Source organism: Symphalangus syndactylus, chromosome 5, assembly GCF_028878055.3.
Source record: "Symphalangus syndactylus isolate Jambi chromosome 5, NHGRI_mSymSyn1-v2.1_pri, whole genome shotgun sequence".
Classification (NCBI taxonomy): domain Eukaryota; kingdom Metazoa; phylum Chordata; class Mammalia; order Primates; family Hylobatidae; genus Symphalangus; species Symphalangus syndactylus.
Window position 1 is genome coordinate 64,800,060 of NC_072427.2, and position 20,907 is coordinate 64,820,966.

At 40.9% G+C, this 20,907-nt stretch overlaps 1 protein-coding gene and 1 long non-coding RNA gene across 3 annotated transcripts in view; both read right to left on the reverse strand.

Moving 5' to 3' along the window:
* Positions 1-6,827, reverse strand: part of LOC134736636 (uncharacterized) — a 32,685-nt gene extending 25,858 nt beyond the window's left edge. The window contains exon 1 of the long non-coding RNA XR_010120749.1: positions 6,736-6,827. This is a non-coding gene — a long non-coding RNA (uncharacterized lncRNA). The remainder of the gene's footprint in view (positions 1-6,735) is intronic.
* GPR176 (G protein-coupled receptor 176) overlaps positions 1-20,907 on the reverse strand; it is a 124,923-nt gene that overhangs the window by 57,780 nt on the left and 46,236 nt on the right. The gene's annotated exons all lie outside the window — the stretch shown is intronic.

The following is a 20,907-nucleotide window of genomic DNA, read 5'->3' on the forward strand; positions in this document are numbered from 1 at the left end:
TTCAAAACAACCATAAGAGTAGATATCATTATTCATTGCATTTTAAGATGCCGACAAAAATCCAGAAAAATATATCACTTGACCAATATCACCTAGCTAGTAAGTGAAGGAGACAAGATACAAACCCAGGCAATTGATTCCAGAACCATGCTCAAAACTACAGCAGTATGCCACCTCTCTGGTCAACATCTGGACATGGAGGCATGCCCAATCTAAAGGGTCTGGAATTAAAGTTCCTCAAAACATACTGTGCAGGCCAAACAAATTACATTCTGACAATACTATCTAAAATAGCCACACACCTTTACCCTACGCTGCTTTGTTTTCTTCACAGCACTCACTACTTTCCTCAATTATGTCATTTATTTGCTTACTGTCTATCCCTCATACAAATATAATCTTTAGATGGTATATTAGTTATCTATTGCTGCATAACAAATTACATCAAAACTTGGCAGCTTCAAACAACAAATATGTATGATGGGGGAGTCAGGAATAAAAGAGTAGTTGGGCTGGTGGTCTGGCTCAGCATCTCTCAGGAGGCTATGGTCAAGCTATGGGGCAGGGCTGCAGTCATCTGAAGGTTAACAGGCACTGGAGGATGCTATGTTCACCCACATAGCTGTTGGTAAGACACCTCAGTTCCTGCCAGGTGAACCTTTTCACAGGCTGTCTGAACACACGGCAGCTGACTTCTCCCAGAGAGACTGATCCAAGAAAAGGCAAGATAATAATGACACAATGTCTTTTAAGACCTAGTCTCCAAGTCACATACTGCCTTATTCTATTGACTAGAAGTGGGTCACTAAGTCTAATCACACTCAATGGTTTGAATACATTGGGGATGGGTAGATTGGAAGCCATCTTGGAGACTGGCTACCAAACATGGACTATGACTTGTTCACTGTTATGTCTGCAATACCTAGTATACAGTAGGTGTTCCATATGTATTTATTGAGTTTGTGGAAGATCCCAGTACACAGTAGGCATTCCATATATATTTATTGGTTGAGTTTGGGGAACATTCCGGTGCACAGTAGGCATTCCATGTGTCTTTACTGGTTGAGTTTGGGGAAGATTCCAGTGCACAGTAGGCATTCCACATATATTTATTGGTTGAGTTTGGGGGAAGCTGTCTAACTGTATATAGCTCACATAGATGTGAAATAAGCAGCATATGCAAGTAAGCAAAGCCATGGGTGTGTATGAGATCATCCAGAAAAAGGTAGGATAAAAAGGAGCAGTGGACAAAATCTTGATGAATGTCAAAGTCCATGAATGTTCAGAGAGGGAATTTAGGTTGGCTTCTTGTTCTGGCAGCAAGGCAAACTCAGTAACCCAACCCTTACTTCCCCCTGCCCCAAATACAAACATACACAAATGACATATTAAAAAATAATAATACTGAATCACTGAGCCCGAAAGAAAAAAAAGTGAAAGCCTTAAAAAGGAAATACGGCTGGGTGTAGTGGCTCATGCCTGCAATCCCAGCACTTTGGGAGGTTGAGGACTGCTTGAGCCCAGAAGTTAGAGACCAGCCTGGGCAATACAGCAAAACCCATCTCTATAAAAAATACATAAATTAGTGGGGTGTGGTGGTGCATGTCTGTAGTCCCAGCTGCTCGGAAAGATGAGGTGGGAGGATCACTTGAGCCAGGGAGGTCCAGGCTGCAGTGAGCCGTGATTGCACCACTGCACAGCAGCCTGGGTGACAAGGCAAGACACTGTCTCAAAAAAGAAGAAAAAGGGCAGGGCGCGGTGGCTCGCACCTGTAATCCCACCACTTTGGGAGGCCAAGGCGGGTGGCTCACAAGGTGAGGAGATCAAGACCATCCGGGCTAACATGGTGAAACCCCGTCTCTACTAAAAATACAAAAAAAAATTAGCTGGGTGTGGTGGCGGGTGCCTGTAGTCCCAGCTACTCGGGAGGCTGAGGCAGGCTGAGGCAGGAGAATGGCGTGAACCCGGGAGGTGGAGCTTGCAGTGAGCCGAGATGGCACCACTGCACTCCAGCCTGGGCAAGAGTGTGAGACTCCGTCTCAAAAAAAAAGAAAAGAAAAAAAAGGAAACTCTAAGCCAGTACTGAAATTTCCAGCTCTACACAGGCCATAAGACCTGGGGGCCAGGGTTTTCATGCTTATGTGGAGGAAGAGCAAATCTGGGAGCTGGAAATGAGACACCTGGATGAAGCCATGACCCAAGCAAGGTTGACCAATCTGCAAAGGGAACTAGAAAAACGGTGCTTACTGGCAGAAAAAAAGAAGCAAGCAAGGAGACAGAAGGTCTGGGTAGGAAGAGAAATTCTGTTAGAAATAAAACCCAGTGTTGCACCAAGCATAATATGGCAATCCCAAATCAAGAAATTAAATATAAAATTTAGTCCTGAATTTGTGGAATCCCTGAGGCTTTGGCAGAAATGAATACAAAACTGCTCTATGAAACATTGCAACTCAGAATGCACTAAATTCCTACAGAAAAAAAAAAATATCATTGAAGCGCTAGGCACAGCAGCTCATGCCTGTAATTTTAGCACTTTGGGAGGCCAAGGAGTGAGAATCACTTGAGGCCAGGAATTTGAGACCAGCCTGGGCAACATGATGAGACTTTGTTTTTACAAATCAAAAAATCAGCTGGGTGTGGTGGTGCACACATGTAGTCCCAGCTACTTGGGAAGCTGAAGAGGGAGGATCACTGGGGCCCAGGAAGTCAAGGCTGCAGTGAGCAGTGATCACACCATTGTACTCCAGCTCAGGTGACAGAGTGAGACCTTGTCTCAAAAAAACAAAAACAAACAAACAAACAAAAACCAGGATAATAACTCGCGATTAAAAACAAAATACAAATTCTTTTTTTTTTTTTTTTTTTTTGAGATGGAGTGTTGCCCTGTTGCCCAGGCTGGAGTACAGTGGTGTGATCTCGGCTCACTGCAGCCTCCACCTCTCAGGTTCAAGAGATTCTCCTGCCTCAGACTCCTGAGTAGCTGAGATTACAGGTGCATGCCACCATACCCAGCTCATTTTTATATTTTTAGTAGAGACAGGGTTTCACCATGTTGGCCAGGCTGATCTTGAATTCCTGACCTCAGGTGGTCCACCCACCTGGGCCTCCCAAAACACTGCGATTACAGGTGTGAGCCACCACACCTGGCCACAAAATACAAATTTTGTGAGAAAACAAATCATCATGAGAATCAGCAGACACAAGAAATGTGAAAACTAGCACCCAAAAACTAGGATAGAAAAATCTTTAAAAGATTATAAAATGAGTATATTTAAAATGATGAAAGATGTTTAAAAAAGAATAGAATCGTAACATAGGAATGAACACTGAAAAAAAGGCATATCTGAGGAAAAAGTAACATATATGTATATATGTTATATGTGTATCCAGAATATATAAAGAATTCCTAACAACACAACAACAAAAATAACCTGATTAAAAAAAAAGGAAAAGGACTTGCGTAGACATTTCTCCAAAGAGGATATACAAATGGCTAACAAGCATATAAAAAGATGTCCAACACCACTAATCATCAGAGAATTGCAAATTAAAACCATAATGAGCTATCACCTCATGTCCATTAGGTGGACAATGGCCACTGTGAAAAAATAAATAAATAAATAAAGTATTGGCAAGGATGCAGATAAATTGGAACCTTTGTGCACTGTCGGTGGGAATGTAAAACAGTGCAAGCTGCTATGGAAAATAGTATGAAGATTTCTCAAAAAATTAAAAGTAGAGCTACCATATGATCTAGCAATCCCACAACATGCATCAACCTTGAAGATATTATACCAAGTAAAATCGGCCAGTCACACAAAGGCAAATACTGTATGATCCCGCTTATATGAGGTATCTAAAGTAGTCAAATTCATACAGACAGAAAGTAGATGGGTGGTTAACGGAGGCTGGGGTGAGGGAGAAAAGGGGAGTTGTTTAATGGGTGTAGAGTTTCAGTTTTGCAAGATGAAGAGTTCTGGAGACTGGCTGTACAACAATGTGCACATAATTAACACTACGGAACTACACACTTAAAAATGGTTAAGATGGTAAATATGTGGCATGTGTTTTTTTGCCACAATAAAAAAGGCTTAAATTTTTAAAAAGCCATTGTTACTTCTTCAAATTACAGAAATTATTCAAACTCAACATATAGGCCACTTGTATTAATTCCTTGGCCCTCAGATTTCAAGGTGATAATCTACTGAAAACAATACTAGAGTAATCAAAAAGTCTATCCATATGAATGAATTAACAATGGTGTGAATACATGCTTTTCATTAGTGGATGAGAGGATGGGCAATGCAAAGAATGTAGACAGAGGATTTTTAAATAAATGCTTCAAGTCCTGGTAAAGGCAGGGGTTCAGGCTGATGAGCTTCAGGCTATCCTTAGCCAAGAAACAGCTTCTCCAGCATCATCGATGCTGGGAAAAAGCACATTCCTCCCCTGCCCAGGGCACTGGAAGTGCATACCCTTTGTGCATTCTCCATGTCTCCTGCAAAGGAGAACAGAAGCAAGGCTGACTGCTTGCAGTTTCTAGGGGAGTTCAATGGCCTTCTTGCATCATACACAGTGTCAATGGCAAATATTCCCAATCATGTATTTTTTCCTCCAGCTTCTACTCCCTGTTAGCTGTAATTTTAGAGTGTCTGTTGAGAAAATGCCTTAGTTTATAATCATTTTTAAGTCATTGACTATACATCCCATGATTGGCTAAATCAGGGAAATAAAAGAGACCTGAAGGCTCATAATACAGGCTTACCCTAGTATGGATAGGAGAAGCTAACTGAGACCTGCTCGCCGATGAGGATTTTAGGCTGACACTACTCCAAGTCATGAAGAGCCTGATTGACTTTGCTCTTCTGTGAGTACTTACATTCTGGTTTTTACAACTTTCCCAATACTGATACCTACCTGAAAATGAAACATAAGTTCCATTCTCAATTAATATGGTGCTGGGCCGGGCACGGTGGCTCACACCTGTAATCCCCGCACTTTGGGAGGCCGAGGCGGGTGGATCGCGAGGTCAGGAGATCCAGACCAGCCTGGCTAACACAGCGAAACCCCGTCTCTACTAAAAATACAAAAAAATTAGCCGGGCGTAGTGGCGGGCGCCTGTAGTCCCAGCTACTCGGGAGACTGAGACAGGAGAATGGCGTGAACTCGGGAGGCGGAGCTTGCAGTGAGCGGAGATCGCGCCACTGCACTCCAGCCTCGGCGACAGAGCGAGACTCCGTCTCAAAAAAAAAAAAAAAAAAAAAAAAATATGGTGCTAGGCGCCTTGGAATGCCCACTCGCTGGCTCCATTTGGGAAGGTGGTACCAGGTGGAAAGGCTAAAAGAATTAGCATCAATTACTCTGAAGAAGAGAAACACTACTAATGGAGGTTTCGAGATAGTACTGACTGCAAGCCCTCTGTTCATACCACCAATAAATCCCTGAAATGTCCTAAGAGTCCAATGTCTCACCAAGCTGACTGACTAAACAATCTAGGGTCAACAAACTCTAGATGGAAAGCCTCCAAACACCCTACTTATCTAAGAGAAAAACGCCACACAATATGACAGCTAGCAAAGTTTATCAACCATGACATAACGTAACCATGGCAGATCTTTTTAGGAACTACTTTACTTACAATATGCAGAGTGTCTGAAATAATTTAATTATAAAACTATAGTTTAGCCTGGGCATGGTGGCTCATACCTGTAATCCCAACACTTTGGGAGGCCGAGGCTGGCAGATCACAAAGTCAAGAGATCGAGACCACCCTGACCAACATGGTGAAACCCTGTCTCCACTAAAAATACAAAAATTAGCTGGGCGTGGTGGCACGCACCTGTAGTCCCAGCTACTCGGGAGGCTGAAGCAGGAGAATCACTTGAACCAGGGAGGCAGAGGTTGCAGTGCACCGAGATCACGCCACTGCACTCCAGCCTGGTGACAGAGCAAGACTCCATCTCAAAAAAACACCTATATTTTAGTGTCAGTGTGTCTAAGAAATTGTATCTTTAACCTGGCTTTGCAAGATAAATCTTTCTTTTTTGTTCAGGATTTCCGACACTCTCCATTTAATATTCTGTACTCTTTAAGAGTGACATAAACAGTGTGCCCAGCAGAAAATCTGACATCAGTTCACATCAAAGAGACATCAGCTGGCTGCCAGCTGGAGAGTTTCTAGTATTTCAATTCAGAAATTTCTCATCAAAATGTTAAAGGTCTGTTTTACAAAGGAAGCAGTAGCTGCTTAGCAAATCTTAAGATGACTGTTGCAGGTCTTTAGAATCAATGTTGAATTATCAGCCCAAATGAATCCTGTGCTTTTTAACAAGATGACATACCCAAGTACCACAGCTGAGTCCCTCTCTGTTCTAGGTTATTGTGTAGGACCCTTTTCTCCTCCGGAGCCCTTTAGAAACTGCCACTCTAGTAGTTGCCTGACTAGAACTGCTGACCCTCTTGGCTTAGTCCCCATTTCTGGCCCTACCTTTGCCCTTGGAGTGAGAATTCACTTCTGGTTCCACTCTCAGTGTTTGGTTGTTTAAACTTAAATTTTTAGTGGTACAATCTAAAAACAGGATTATCAAAATTTTATGTTTTATTCTGAGCAGTAAGGTATAGGGAATAGAAAAAGAAAAGAAAAATGTGTATTATGAGTAATTTTGCTAAAAATGTAAAAAGCTTAAGCTTACCTATAAGAATATAAGGTAAGAACTTTTAAACATGATATCCTACCTGATGAAATAAGTGATGATATTCTCCCCATCAGGAAAAGCAGGCTCTATGATGCATTTGTTGGCATGTGAGCTGGTTCATGTAAATAAAAACTACAGAGGTGAAAATCATACAGATTCTAAGAATCCTTTCCAAAAGTCAGTGGACCACTAGAGTTAGTTTCAGGTCACACACTTGTAACAATTCTATAAATACAGTTATGTGCCAAATAAATATGTTTTGGTCAATGACAGACTGAATATACAATGGTGGTCCCATAAGGTTATAATAGAGCTAAAAAAATGTCTATCACCTAGTGGTCTAAGGACATCACAGCCATCCTAAAGTCATAGCACAATGCATTATTCCTGTGTTTGTGGTGATGCTGGTGTGAACAAACCTGCCTGCCATTCATATAGAAGTATAGCACATACAATTATGCACAGTACATAATACTTGATAATGAAAATAAACTACTATGGTACTTTTTGCTTATGTATTTACCACATTATACTTTTAATCTTTATTTTAGAGTGTATCTCATATATACACTTATATATATATAAGTTAACTCTAAAATAACCGCAAGCAGGTTCTATAGGAAGTATTCCAGAAGAAGGCACTATTATCTTGGAGATGACAGCTCCACGCCTGTTATTGCCCCTGAAGACCTTCCTATGGGACAAGATGTGGTGGTAGAAGAGAGTGATATTGATGATCTTGATTCTGTGTAGGCCTAACTAATGTGTGTGTTTATGTCTTTGTTTTTCTTTTTTTCTTTTTTTAGAGACAGAGTCTCGCTCTGTCGCCCAGGAGTGCAGTGGCACGATCTCGGCTCACTGCAAGCTCCGCCTCCTGGGTTCACGCCATTCTCCTGCCTCAGCCTCCGGAGTAGCTGGGACTACAGGCACACACCACCATGACCAGCTAATTTTTTTTGTATTTTTAGTAGAGATGGGGTTTCACTGTGTTAGCCAGGATGGTCTTGATCTCCTGTATGTCTTAGTTTTTAACAAAAAGTTTAAAAGTTTAAAAAAAATAAAAATTTTTTAAATAGAAAAAAGCTTATAGAATAACGATATAAAGAAAAAATTTGTACAGCTATACAATGTGTTTTTTTAATATATTTTTTTATTGTTATACTTTAGGTTTTAGGGTACATGTGCACAATGTGCAGGTTTGTTACATATGTATCCATGTGCCATGTTGTTTTGCTGCACCCATTAACTCGTCATTTAGCATTAGGTATATCTCCTAATGCTGTCCCTACCCCCTCCCCCCACCCCACAACAGTCCCCGGAGTGTGATGTTCCCCTTCCTGTGTCCATGAGTTCTCATTGTTCAATTCCCACCTATGAGTGAGAACATGCGGTGTTTGGCTTTTTGTCCTTGCGATAGTTTACTGAGAATGATGTTTTCCAGTTTCATCCATGTCCCTACAAAGGACATGAACTCATCATTTTTTATGGCTGCATAGTATTCCATGGTGTATATGTGCCGCATTTTCTAAATCCAGTCTATCGTTGTTGGACATTTGGGTTGGTTCCAAGTCTTTGCTATTGTGAATAGTGCCGCAATAAACATACGTGTGCATGTGTCTTTATAGCAGTATGATTTATAGTCCTTTGGGTATATACCCAGTAATGGGATGGCTGGGTCAAATGGTATTTCTAGTTCTAGATCCCTGAGGAATCGCCACACTGACTTCCACAATGGTTGAACTAGTTTACAGTCCCACCAACAGTGTAAAAGTGTTCCTATTTCTCCACATCCTCTCCAGCACCTGTTGTTTCCTGACTTTTTAATGATGGCCATTCTAACTGGTGTGAGATGGTATCTCACCGTGGTTTTGATTTGCATTTCTCTGATGGCCAGTGATGATGAGCATTTCTTCATGTGTTTTTTGGCTGCATAAATGTCTTCTTTTGAGAAGTGTCTGTTCATGTCCTTCGCCCACTTTTTGATGGGTTTGTTTGTTTTTTTCTTGTAAATTTGTTTGAGTTCATTGTAGATTCTGGATATTAGCCCTTTGTCAGATGAGTAGGTTGCAAAAATTTTCTCCCATTCTGTAGGTTGCCTGTTCACTCTGAGGGTAGTTTCTTTTGCTGTGCAGAAGCTCTTTAGTTTAATGAGATCCCATTTGTCAATTTTGGCTTTTGTTGCCATTGCTTTTGGTGTTTTAGACATGAAGTCCTTGCCCATGCCTATGTCCTGAATGGTATTGCCTAGGTTTTCTTGTAGGATTTTAATGGTTTTAGGTCTAACATTTAAGTCTTTAATCCATCTTGAATTAATTTTTGTATAAGGTTTAAGGAAGGGATCCAGTTTCAGCTTTCTACATATGGCTAGCCAGTTTTCCCAGTACCATTTATTAAATAGGGAATCCTTTCCCCATTGCTTGTTTTTGTCAGGTTTGTCAAAGATCAGATAGTTGTAGATATGCGGCATTATTTCTGAGGGCTCTGTTCTGTTCCATTGATCTATGTCTCTGTTGTGGTACCAGTACCATGCTGTTTTGGTTACTGTAGCCCTGTAGTATAGTTTGAAGTCAGGTAGCGTGATGCCTCCAGCTTTGTTCTTTTGGCTTAGGATTGACTTGGCGATGCGGGCTCTTTTTTGGTTCCATATGAACTTTAAAGTAGTTTTTTCCAATTCTGTGAGGAAAGTCATTGGTAGCTTGATGGGGATGGCATTGAATCTATAAATTACCTTGGGCAGTATGGCCATTTTCACGATATTGATTCTTCCAACCCATGAGCATGGAATGTTCTTCCATTTGTTTGTATCCTCTTTTATTTCATTGAGCAGTGGTTTGTAGTTCTCCTTGAAGAGGTCCTTCACATCCCTTGTAAGTTGGATTCCTAGGTATTTTATTCTCTTTGAAGCAATTGTGAATGGGAGTTCACTCGTGATTTGGCTGTTTGTCTGTGATTGGTGTACAAGAATGCTTGTGATTTTTGTACATTGATTTTGTATCCTGAGACTTTGCTGAGGTTGCTAATCAGCTTAAGGAGATTTTGTGCTGAGACGATGGGGTTTTCTAGATATACAATCATGTCATCTGCAAACAGGGACAATTTGACTTCCTCTTTTCCTAATTGAATACCCTTTATTTCCTTCTCCTGCCTGATTGCCCTGGCCAGAACTTCCAGCAGTATGTTGAATAGGAGTGGTGAGAGAGGGCATCCCTGTCTTGTGCCAGTTTTCAAAGGGAATGCTTCCAGTTTTTGCCCATTCAGTATGATATTGGCTGTGGGCTTGTCATAGATAGCTCTTATTATTTTGAGATACGTCCCATCAATACCTAGTTTATTGAGAGTTTTTAGCATGAAGGGTTGTTGAATTTTGTCAAAGGCCTTTTCTGCATCTATTGAGATAATCATGTGGTTTTTGTCTTTGGTTCTGTTTAGATGCTGGATTACATTTATTGATTTGCGTATGTTGAACCAGCCTTGCATCCCAGGGATGAAGCCCACTTGATCATGGTGGATAAGCTTTTTGATGTGCTGCTGGATTCGGTTTGCCAGTATTTTATTGAGGATTTTTGCATTAATGTTCATCAAGGATATTGGTCTGAAATTCTCTTTTTTGGTTATGTCTCTGCCAGGCTTTGGTATCAGGACAATGCTGGTCTCATAAAATGTGTTAGGGAGGATTCCCTCTTTTTCTATCGATTGGAATAGTTTCAGAAGGAATGGTACCAGTTCCTCCTTGTACCTCTGGTAGAATTTGGCTGTGAATCCATCAGGTCCTGGACTCTTTTTGGTTGATAAGCTATTGATTATTGCCACAATTTCAGAGCCTGTTATTGGTCTATTCAGAGATTCAACTTGTTCCTGGTTTAGTCTTGGGAGGGTGTATTTGTCAAGGAATTTATCCATTTCTTCTAGATTTTCTAGTTTATTTGCATAGAGGTGTTTGTAGTATTCTCTGATGGTAGACTGTATTTCTGTGGGATCGGTGGTGATAACCCCTTTTTCATTTTTTTTTTTTTGCAATGATCGGAAAACCAGCAATGGAATAAGGCTCAGATGAACTAACGAATGTTTGTTTCACCTATTCTTTTTTTAAGGTTGAAAGTTTAACAGATCATTAAACTGTCACCACATCAAAAGGGCTGTATCAGAACAGAGAACCCAGAAATAAAGTCATACATTTACAGTCAACTGATCTTTGACAAAATTGACAAGAATATACACTGGGGAAAGGAAATCCTTTTCAAGAAATGGCTCTGGGAAAATTGGATTGGCATATGCAGAAGAATGAAACTGGACCCCCGTCTCTCACCATATACAAAAATCAGCTCAAGATGGATTAAAGACTTAAGACCTAAGAACTATAAAAATAGTAGAAGAAAACATAGGAAATGGGAACAGATTGTGAGGACAGAAAACTTAAAAAAGGAAACCTAGGAAAAACTCTTCTGGACATTGGTCTAGACAAAGAATTCATGACTAAGACCTCAAAAGTACAGACCACAAAAACAAAAATAGACAAATGGGACTTAATCCAACTAAAAAAGCTTCTGTACAGCAAAATAAATAATCAACAGAGTGAACAGACAACCTGCAGAATGGGAACAAATATTTGCAAACTGTGCATCTGACAGGGGACTAATATCCAAAATTTACAAGGAACTCAAACAACCCAACAAAAAAATCCCAATAATCCATTAAAAAGTGACCAAAAAGCATGAATAGACATTTTTCAAAAGAAGACATATAAATGGCCCGCAGGCATGTGAAAAAAAAAAACGCCCAACATTGCAAATCATCAGAGAAATGCAAATTAAAACAACAATAAGATATCATCTTACACCAGTCAAGAATGGCTATTATTAAAAAGAAAAAAATAATAACAAATGTTGGCAAGAACACAGAGAAAAGGAAACTCTTATACACTATTGATGGGAATTTAAATGAGTATAACCTCTATGGAAAAAATAAGAAAATTTCTCAAAGAATTAAAAATAGAACTATCATTTGATCCAGCAATCCCCCTACTAGGTATCTACCCAAAGGAAAATAGATCCTTATATCAAAAAGATACTTGTACCCATAAGTTTATCACAGCACTATCCACAATAGCAAAGATATGGAATCAACCTAAGTATCCATTAACAGATAACTGAATAAAGAAAATGTTACATATATACACAATGGAATATTATTCAACCATAAAATACAATGAAATCATGTCTTTTTCAACAACATGGATGGAACTGGAGATCATTATCTTAAGTGAAACAAATCAGACACAAAATGACAAATACCGTATGTTCTTCCTTATAAGTGAGAGTTTAATAATGTGTACACATGGAGATAGAGCATGGAATGACAGACAAGGGAGACCCAGAAGGGTGAGGAGGTGGAAGGAGGATGGCTGATGAAAAATTATTTAATGGGTACAATGTACATTATTTGGATTACGGATACCCTAAAAGCCCTGACTTCACCACTATGTGATCTATGCGTGTAACAAAATTACAATTGTACCCCATAAATTTATACCAAAAAAGGACTATATCAAAGTGCCATCTGCCACCAATTTCTTTAAACCCTATGGAAAAAATATCTAACAAATTTACATATGCATTGGCAACATCTAACAAAATTACATATGCATTTTCCCTTTGACCCAGCAATCCCACTTCTATGAACCCATATAGAAAATACACTTTGACAAATATAAAACAATATATGAAATAGTTATTCATTGTAGCATTAGTTGTAATAGTGAAAGACTGGAAACAAAACAGATATCCACCAAGAGGGAACCAGTTAAATAAATTATGTATACACAGTGGAGTTCTGTGAATCATAAAAAGGGATGAGCAAGATCTCTGTGAGTAGATATGAAAGGATTTCTTCCAAGACATATTGTTAAGTGAAAAAGAAAAGGGCAGAAAAGAATATATGGTATGCTATTTTTTGTATAAGAAAAAGCGGAAAATGGCGGCCGGGTGCGGTGGCTCACGCTTGTAATCCCAGCACTTTGGGAGGCCGAGGCGGGCGGATCACGAGGTCAGGAGATCGAGACCACGGTGAAACCCCATCTCTACTAAAAATACAAAAAAATTAGCCGGGCGTAGTGGCGGGCGCCTGTAGTCCCAGCTACTCGGAGAGGCTGAGGCAGGAGAATGGCGTGAACCCGTGAGGCGGAGCTTGCAGTGAGCCGAGATTGCGCCACTGCACTCCAGCCTGGGCGACAGAGCGAGACTCCGTCTCAAAAAAAAAAAAAAAAAAAAGAAAGAAAAAGAAAAAGTGGAAAATAAGAATATATATACTACATATTTGCTTATTTTTGCAAAAGAAATACCAGAAAGATAAATTTAAAAATGTATGGAAAATGGGTATCTATAAGGGTTGGGGTGGATGCTGTGGAAAGGACAGGCTGGACTTTTCTAATTATCCCTCTTGATATACTTCTCCATTTTGAACAAAGTAAATGTTTAACATATTTAATAAATTACATTAAACTAAAATGGGGAAAAACAAACCCTATGATTGAACAAAACAAAAACAAGTAAATGTAATTGTGTCTCACATTAGTAACATAACCACACAAAGAAAGAATAATTTCAAGAAAATTTTGAACACCGTACATCCTTGTCAATATATAGTCTAAGGACAAAATGAATAGTAAGAAATAGCAAACTTCACTAGTAGGATTACTGTCAGTAGCAATTTTGAAACTAATTTAAGTATATTATAGGATTTTTTAAGTGAGTATTCTAATGTTTTAAGAACCAAGATACTCTAAGAGAAAAATATGTGTATAAAATAAAACTACCAACTCAGAAATGTGATAATTCTTACTTTGAAAAATATTTTCAAAAACGTAAGCATCACGCAAAACACCTGTGTAACAAACCTGCATGTGTATCCCCGAATCTAAAATAAAAGTTGAACTTTTTAAATGTACTATTTTAAATGAGACCATAAATGTGTGAAGAAATAAATCATTGAAACATATGAGGAAGGTGGACTGTCCAGAAGTCAGATTGGAAAGCATACAAAGGGGGAGCAAGGTGGAGTGAGAAGTGGTGCCCGTGTTCTAAAACTGAGGGAACAAGAGGGTGCAGCAGGATCAAGCAAGGGACCGAGAGAAGGAAAGAATGGAAACCTGAGGTGTGGGCATGCATCCAGAGAGGAGAAAGATAATTCATATGAGGTATAATCAACATGTGGCACAGAGTCATGAAGAGTCCAGAATCCAAGTGAAAGATTAATTTTGGGAAGATGGTTCTTACTCTCAGAGTAGAGAGGAAGGTGGCAGGTGATGTCCTGAGATGAAGCTATAAAGTGCAAAACAAATTTGCAGGTGTTCATGCCAGCTGCTGCCAATCCGTCCCATAATACATGGGCTACATGTCTAGTGGGGCCAAGGCCAACTGACTCTACCACCATCATGCTGTGTCCAGTTTAAGGACTCTGCTAGAAGGTGCAATGGGACCACAGAAAAGGGGCACTGGACTCAAACTGGGGGTTCAGATTCCAAATGTGAAGGATAAGAATGAGTTAGGCAGAGAAGGATGGGAGAGAAGACAGCAGACACACAGAGAAGGACATCGGGAAATGCACAGCTGGCCAGGAAACGCCAAAGTCATGGCTGGCAGGAGGGGAGTTGAGGGGCAAGCCAGCTGGGAAATGCCTCAGAGGCCTCAGGGTTTGAACCTCACGCTGGAGGCTACTCAGGGCCAAAGGAGGATTTTAGGTGGCTGAGTGAAATCAGCAGATGTAGGGTGGGGAGGATTTTAGAATTGGAGGAGCAAGAGACAGGAGGGACAGAAATCTAGTTAGCACCTCTCCACAAGACGTCAGTAAACAGCGGAGAAAGAGCAGATCCTGGAGGCATATTTATGAGGTCAAACTGACAGGAGAGAAAAGAGGAAAAGAGTGAAGTGAGGAGTGGACACAAGGCTAAGGCAGAGTGGTGCCCAGAGTATCCCGACCACCATCTAGACTGCTCAGGACCGTCTATGATGAGTGACGTGAACTACAGCAACTCTGCTCAAGTATTTTGGAATAGGAGACAGTTTGAGTGGCTGGAGGGCAAGATTTTACATGAGCTTTGAAGTCTTTTCCAATGTTTATATTATTACCTGGATTCCAGCTATTTTCTCAGGCTGATCCAATCAAAGCCTAAACCATGATGCCACCTGTTAAGACAATAAATGACATCTTACTAGAGAAGTGGGATGGGGGGCTGGAAGGACCTTCTACCATCATTATGAGATAGCTAAGTGCAAATGGCACCAGGAATGAATGAACTGAGTTTTACACTGGTGCAAGGAGAAAGCAGGAGCAGGAAGCTAGCAGTAGAACAAAAGTCTGGGATCACGAACAGCCACCCACCAATGGGTTTCTCCAGGCTCTTGGAGTCCTTGTCACTTTTTTGACAAATGTGACTGATGGTCAGGAGCAATGTGATTGGTGATGTGATCAGAATACAGGCTGCAGAGTGGTTTTTCTCAACAAAGGCAGTCCATAAACCAGCGTAAAAACAAGCAAGGCCCCCATGCTGACTGTGAGTATCAGGCAGCTTCTAAATGAAAGCAGGGCAGAAGGGGGATCTTCTGATTTTAGTAAGACATACAAATGAGATACAAAGTAGGAATTAGCAACTCGGGCATGTCTTCCCTGGAACTGGCACATGGCTAACCATGGCATCCAGGTCAGTCAAAGAGGTCACTCAAAGACAAAGCAATGCTTTATGCATACAGTCATTTTTGAAACTACTTTGCCAAAACGCTTGCTGTGGGTTTTATTGGACTTTTAGGAATGCTCAGGATAAAGGCTTTAAGAGAGACATCTTTAATTAGTGCTAACATTAGCCCATTAACCCAGAGGTTACAATGAAATGTGGGGGATAGACCAAAATCTCAGTAACCATCAGCTTCCAGTCCTTGTGTAGGGGCTACCTGGACAGTGTTGTGCCCATACGAAGGGGCAGGAGCCAGGCCAGTGTCTGTCCTCTGCAGACACCTGAAATTCACCTGAATGACCTGTCCAATGAGGTAACAGGTCTGGCTTCATAAAAGAGTCTGAGGTCACCAGAAATGGGAAATGGGCTTGCTAGTGAAGTAAGAAATCCCCTAAATACAGCCTAGGTGACAAGAGCAAAACTCTGTCTAAAAAAAAAAAAAAAAACAATTCCCCCAAATAAGTGCTTAGTCCTACAGAACATTTTCTGAGACATCTAAGTTTCCAAACGCACTGTGTATACACTCCCCTCTGCATTCTGTTCAAGTGGCAGCACTGTCCTTCATTCCCACAACTGCTTATTTTTTTAAAAAAAAGAACCCTGTGGTGAGCTTTTTATTTTGCTATTTTAGGGTCCATCATTTTACTTTAAAAAGGACTCTATCATGGGTATTTTGGAAAATACTTAGGTTTGGTGAAATAGAAAATACCCTATATCTTTTCCTCCATCAAACTATTTTAAAAGAAGGCAGAGATTCTTGGATCTGGAGTCCCAGACACAGCAGTTGAAGCCACAAGAGGTGGTGGCAAGGTGCTCATGACATCTCTGCCGAGCTGTGGAGAAGAAACAGCTTTGTCACGATGCCGACCTCGGGCAGGTGTCTCAGCTCCCAGAGGTGCAGCCCTGAGCCATCAATCCTCCCAGACAAGAGCCACTTGTCACAAGCTGTTTACAGGGCACATCTGTGGCCAAATTGTACTTCTCCATTCCTTATTTTTTTCTTCTCTCTTCTCCTCATCTTCATTTCCTCACCTTTTGTTCCCTTTTTAATCCCTTCGTTCTTTTGTTTCCCTCAATTATTTATTATTATTTTATTATTTATTTTGAACTCTTGTTCAAAGGCCTACTGTCTCTTTGCAATAGCACAATATTAATCCTTTACCTCAATCACATTTGATCCTTAGAAATATTCCCCATCTTGTTTGACCTCTTCCAACTTCATCCCCAAATAGTCTCACTGCATATATTTTTTTAAATGTAGACATCATAGATGTGGGGTGGTGGTGTCCCATTAGTATATCTAGAAGTAAACACAGTTATTAAAGGGTAGTTTCCTAGGACTGCTAAAAAACAAGTTAACCACAAATTTCGTGGCTTAAAACAACACACATGAAGGCCGGGCGCGGTGGCTCACGCCTGTAATCCCAGCACTTTGGGAGGCCGAGGTGGGTGGATCAAGAGGTCAGGAGATTGAGACCACGGTGAAACCCTGTCTCTATTAAAAATACAAAAAATTAGCTGGGCGCGGTGGCGGGCGCCTGTAGTCCCAGCTACTCGGGAGGCTGAGGCAGGAGAATGGCATGAACCCGGGAGGCGGAGCTTGCAGTGAGCTGAGATTGCGCCACTGCACTCCGGCCTGGGCGAAAGCGAGACTCCATCTCAAAAAAAAAAAAAAAAAAAAAAAAACACACATTTATTCTCTTACAGTTCTGGAGGGCAGAAGTCCAAAATCAGTTTCATTGAGCTTAAAGTCAAGGCGTCAGCAGAGCCAGTTCCTTTGGCAGCTCTAGGGGAGAATCTGTTTCCTTGCTGTTCTGCTTCTGAAGGCTGCTCATGATCCCTTCCTCGTGTCATTCCAACCTCCTGCCCCCATTGTCACATCTCCTCCTTCCGTAGTCAGATCTCCCTCCCTGTGCCTCGCCCTCACAAGAACATTTGTGATGACATTTAAGGCCCACCCAGATAATCCAGGAAAATCTCCCATCTCAAGATCCTTTATTTGATCACATCTGCAAAATCCCTTTTGCCATATAAGGTAATAGCCACAGGTTCCAGGAAATAGGACATGGATATCTTGGGGGCCTACTACAGGGGGACTATAGCAACTCCATCCATTTCTATTCCCTTCAAGAGAGCAGCAAAAGCGAATGACATCATTTAAGGGATAACCGCGAATCTCTTCCTATTAGAAGAAAATGATAAATTCCAGTACTTTATTGATAACAGATTATTTGTGATATCTTACAACTTATCTCTACTTATCGGTGAGTCACAACACCAAAACCAGAAAACTAACAAAATGGAGAATTGGTGTGGGTGTCATAATTCTAAATTGAGTCCCCCAGATTCCCAATCCCTGTCTACACACCCTGTATAAACCTCTCCCCTCGGGTGTGGGTGGGACCTGCGAGTATGATGGGATGCCACTCCCTTGATTGCACCGCATAATACATGAGACTCTGTCAGAGTCCACTAACTGAGATTCTCCTGCTGACTTTGAAGTGAGGTGCCATGCTGTGAGAGGGCCCTCTCACTACGAACTGAGGATGGGTTTCTAGGAGCTTAGAGTCCCAGGTAATAGCCAGCAAGAAAATGAAGACCCCATCCTAGAATTGCAAGAAATTGAATTCTGCCAACAACTTGAATGGGCTTGGAAGAGGACCTCAGCTAAGATAATCTCAGATAAGATCACAGCCCCCACTGACACCTTCATTTCAGCCTAGTGAGACCCTGAGCAGAGGGCTCACCTTACCCATGACAGAATCCTGGCCCACAGAAACTGACATAATACATTTGTGTTGTTTTAAGTCACTAACTGTCAAGCATAATAGAAAACTAATACAGTTGGCAAGCACAGAATTTAAAAAGGGAATTACAAGGACAGACTTTGGGAGGGTCAATAAACTATCTGAAATTATATGAAAATTTTAGAGTATGTATGCATTTAACTAAGGAATGGGTTCATAACTTGCATCATATCCTCAACAGGCCAGTGGCCCAAAACAGATGAAGAACACCAAATTGAGGTCTAATGGAGCAGTCAAAAAATAACATTTTGAGGTTCCAATCTGACATGATATCGAAGAGTAAGAGAGTTCCATAAAGAAAAAGTGGGGACTAATAAACCATTCTTTGTTAATATCCTTCCATCTCTTATCACACAGGGCAAGGTAGAGAGTGGAGATGTGGGAGTATGTTTCATTGCAAAGTATTTCTGTAGAGAAATACAGTACTTCCTCCATCCCTCAGGGCAGGATTCACTGCCTTTAAGAGAACTAGTACACAACAGACAGTGCTCACCACATGCTCAAGTTGCCTTCTTCGACTGTCACCTTGACCTCATCCTCATGGCCCCTTTCCTAACACTCTACTGTAGTTCCTCACTGCTCTATGGCTAAAAGCTTCAAAACCCTTTCCCAAGCTTCCCTAAATAAACTCAAGAGTATCTGCACGAACTTTTCCACCCATGCAGGTGACCAATGACTGATGGAGTGATACCTTTCTATTATTTGATTTCCTAGCAACCAAAAAAGTCAATCTGCCTGGGAATCTAACTAATTAGGATTTGAATTCAAAGCACATACATTCATCTAATGTCAATACCATGCTGTGTACTGATCCCTACTGAGTGACCTAAAAGCTAAAATGGAAAGACATTCATAAATAAACCCTGAATTAGCAAATTAGATTGCTTTTTAATGGGAAAGGGATAATGAGGCCAATTTTATCCAATTCAGCATTTATTTTCTGAGCACTTACAAATATGCAACCCACTGAGTTAGGCTCTATAGAGAATACAAAGATTCCTAAAACAAGTTCCTTACATTCCCAAGGTTGGAATACGCTGGTGGCAGTGGCACGAAAATAACTCAGTAAAACTCTTTTAAGGCAAGAAGAAATAAGTTGTATAACAGAGACATGAACAACATTGCAGGAGAAAAGAGGTGGTATGAAGTCTGACATGGTGGGCCTTGAAGAATGAATAGGTGAGGGCATTTGGGATGTTCATTCCAAACTGAAGCAGGATGAAGTCAATGGTGGAGAGAAAGCTAAACATGCACGATATGTGCAGAAAAGATGGGGAGTATGAGAAGGAGGAGTACAGGCTGACAACTGGATATAGCAGGACATGAGGCTGGACACAACAGGACATCCCTTGCAGGATGAGACCCTATTGTAAGAGATCAAAATAGACCAACTTTATCCTCTAGGTAATGAGATACCAGGAAAGGACTTCATTGTGTGGTTGTTGCTGCTGCTAGTGTGTGTGTATTAGAGCGTTCTTACAGTGCTGTAAAGAAATATCTGAGGCTGGGTAATTCACAAGAAAAGGGGTTTAATTGGCTCACAGTTCTGCAGGCTGTACAGGAAACATAATGTCAGCATCTGCCTCTGGGGATGCAGGCACATCGTATGATGAAAGCAAGAGCAAGAGAGAGAGTTGGTGGGGAGGTGCCACACATACCTTTAAAAGACCATATCTCACAAGAACTCACTCACTTTTCGCAAAGATAGCACTAACCCATGAGGGATCTGCTCCCATGACCCAAACACCTCCCACCAAGCCTCACCTCCAGCATTGAGGATTACAATTCAGCATGAGATTTGGGTGGGGACAAATATCCAAAATATATCTGTGTGTGTGTGTGTGTGTGTGTATAATCATGAGAGTAATAGAATCCAAACAGTGCTTCAAGAAAATAACTTTGGTAGCAGTAGGAGAAATACCTTGAAGAAGCTAAAGATCAGAGAAATGAAAAACAGTGAAGAGTCCATTCGAAAAATACAGGTGCTGATAGCTAACATGTATTAAACATTAAGCACTATACTTGTATTGTCCTATCTGATCTTCAAGACAACCTCACAAAGTAGGTACTATAACTAACCACATTTTCTGCCTGAGAAAACAGAGGCTTAGAGAAGTTAAGCAGCTCTCCCAAAGTCATAAAACTAGTGGGTGGAAGGAACAGGTTCTTAAGTCAAGTTTGACTCCAAAGCCCAAATTTTTACTACACTGTTTCTCAGGTAATAAGGTCTGGACTAGAGCAGTGGCAGGTAATAATGGGAAACATTTCAGGGGCAGAATCAATTTGGGAGTGAGAAAGAGGAAGAGAGAAAAATCAAATATAACTGAAAATACCAGGTGTGCGCAGGTAGGGATATCACAGGCCAAGATGACAGAATAGAACCGAAAACTCCAACGCTGGCTGCAGCAAATGAAGAGCTAATAAATCTGTGAATTTCATGGGTGACCTAGGCTTATACATTAGCACCTCATTCTATGAGAAATTAACCAGCCATGGGCTAGTTTTTCTTTTTTTTAAGACTAGTTTTTCTTATTAATATATGTTCAATAGAAGGTGAAGTAGCTTCCTAGTAGACCAACCAAGTGGGAGACACTGACACCTATCTATGGGCACCCTGCACCTTCACCATCACCACAAGCCAGCCCCCATGATTGCCAACCAGTCATTTGTCTTTCATCTT